At 47.5% G+C, this 2192-nt stretch overlaps 1 non-coding gene across 1 annotated transcript; it reads left to right on the top strand.

Moving 5' to 3' along the window:
• The first annotated feature begins 935 nt into the window (after positions 1 to 935).
• LOC111725901 lies at positions 936 to 1042 on the top strand. The gene has a single exon (XR_002773846.1). It is a non-coding gene; the product is annotated as a U6 spliceosomal RNA (small nuclear RNA).
• Positions 1043 to 2192: the final 1150 nt, after the last annotated feature.

Here is a 2192-nt window from a genome sequence, read left to right on the forward strand (position 1 = left end):
AAAAAAAAAAAAAGAAAGAAAAAGTTAAAAGAATATGTTAAAGGGCCATATTTGGGGCTTGGCCCCTGTGTCTCAAGTGGCTAAGGCACCATTCACATACACCTGAGCAGGCAGGTTTGAATCCAGCCGGCGCCCACCAAACAATGACAGCTGCAACCAAAAATTAGCCAGGCCTTATAGCAGTGCCCATAATCCCAGCTACTTGGGAGGCAGAGGCAGGAGAATCGCTTGAGCCTAGAAGTTGGAGGTTGCTGTGTGCTGTGATGCCATGGCACTTTACTCAGGGTGACAGCTTGAGGTTCTATCTCAAGAAAAAAATAAATTGCCTGGGCCAGGTGCAATGGCTTATGCCTGTAATCCCAGCACTCTGGGAGGTAAAGGCAAATCGATCACCTAAGCTCATGAGTTCTGAGTTCGAGACTAGCCTTTGCTAGAGTGAGACCCGTCTCTAAAAAATAGCCAGGTGTTGTGGTGGGCACCTCTAGTCCCAACTACTCTGGAGGCTGAGGCAAGAGAATCACTTGAGTCCAAGAATCTGAGATTGCTGTGAGCTATGATGCCACTATACTCTACGGAGGGCAAGATAATGAGACTCTTGTCTCAAAACAAAACAAAAACAAAACAGATAATCTGAAATTATTATATGAAAAAAAATTTAAGCAGGTGAATGATGTTTCTTCAGATTTAGAAAATCACTGGCTATGCACTGTAATGCATAGAGTGGACTGAAGGAGACAGAATAGATACCAACAGAACAATCATGGGGACACTGTAATATCCGGGCAAGAAATAGTGGTGTTGGCTGGGTGTGGTGGTTCACTCATGTAATCCCAGTGCTCTGGGAGGCCGAGATGTGAGGATGGCTTGAGCTCAGCCACCCTGAGCTTAGCCTGAGCAAGAGTGAGACCCTGTCTCTACTTAAAATACAAAAAACAGTGCTTGCTCTGGCAGCACATATACTGGAATTGGAACAATACAGAGAAAATTAGCATGGCTCCTGTGCAAAGATGACATGCAAATTTGTGAAGCATCCCATTAAAAAGAAAAAAATAGAGGCAGCGCCTATGGCTCTATATGGTATATGGGTAGGGTGCCAGCCCATATACCAAGGGAGGCGAGTTCAAACCTGGCTCCGGCCGAACTGCAACAAAAAAATAGCTGGGCCTTGTGGCAGGCTCCTGTAATCCCAGCTACTTGGAAGGCTGAGGCAAGAGAATCATCTAAGTCCAGGATGGAGGTTGCTGTGAGTTGTGTGACACCACGGCAGTCTATCAAGGGCGATAAAGTGAGACTCTGTCTCTACAGGAAAAAAAAAAAAAAGAAGAAGAAAAACTAGCCCAGTGTCATGGTGGGCTGAGGCTCAAAGTCCATTTGCTTTAGCCCAGAAGATTGAGGTTGCTGTGAGCTAGGCTAATGCCACAGCACTCTAGCCTGGGCAACAAAGTGAGACTCTGTCTGAAAAAGAAAAAGTGATGGAGTCTGTGGGTGATGATGGTGGTGGTGGAGATGGAGAGAAGTGGGAAGACTGGAGATGTCAGAAATAAAGGCACAGTCTGTGTGTGTTGGGGGAGCTGTGGGGAGAGCAGGAAAGGGACAGGGAGGCATCTGCAGTCTTGGTATCTGGCATAGGGTCTTCCTGTGTGGGAAACTGAACCCAAAGGTCAGCAGGGTAGGTGGGGTGAGGTGAAGCTGCCCTGCAGGCAAGGATCTGGCTCTGCTCTTCAAGAGTGAGCTTGGGAGCTCAGATCCCAGCCCTCTTAGATAACTTCAGGGCACTGGTTTCTTCCATCAGTTACACGTGCACTCATAGTTTTTGAGAGTAGGCCCAAGATGCTGTGGGATATATGTTAGCTAACCATCAAATCTAAACTGTTCTACTGCAGTCCTTCAGTCCAAAGCCCCCAGACAAATTTGAAGGCAGAACTAGAGTGAGCCAGGAAGCTGAGAGGATACTCTGCCCCTGTGATTATCCAAGGGTGAAAAAGGAGTCTGTGTCCCTCCTACTCCCCCACCCCCAGGTCTCTACTAAAAATAGAAAAACTGAGGCAAGAGGATCGTTTGAGCTCGAGTTGGAGGTTGCTGTGAGTTATGATGGCATAGGACTCTATTCAAGGAGACACCTTGAGTTTCTCTAAAAAAACGAGAGGCCCGGCTCGGCGCCTATAGCTCAACCGGCTAAGGCGCCAGCCACG

This window comes from Otolemur garnettii, unplaced genomic scaffold, assembly GCF_000181295.1.
Source record: "Otolemur garnettii isolate 467f Iridium unplaced genomic scaffold, OtoGar3 scaffold00049, whole genome shotgun sequence".
Classification (NCBI taxonomy): domain Eukaryota; kingdom Metazoa; phylum Chordata; class Mammalia; order Primates; family Galagidae; genus Otolemur; species Otolemur garnettii.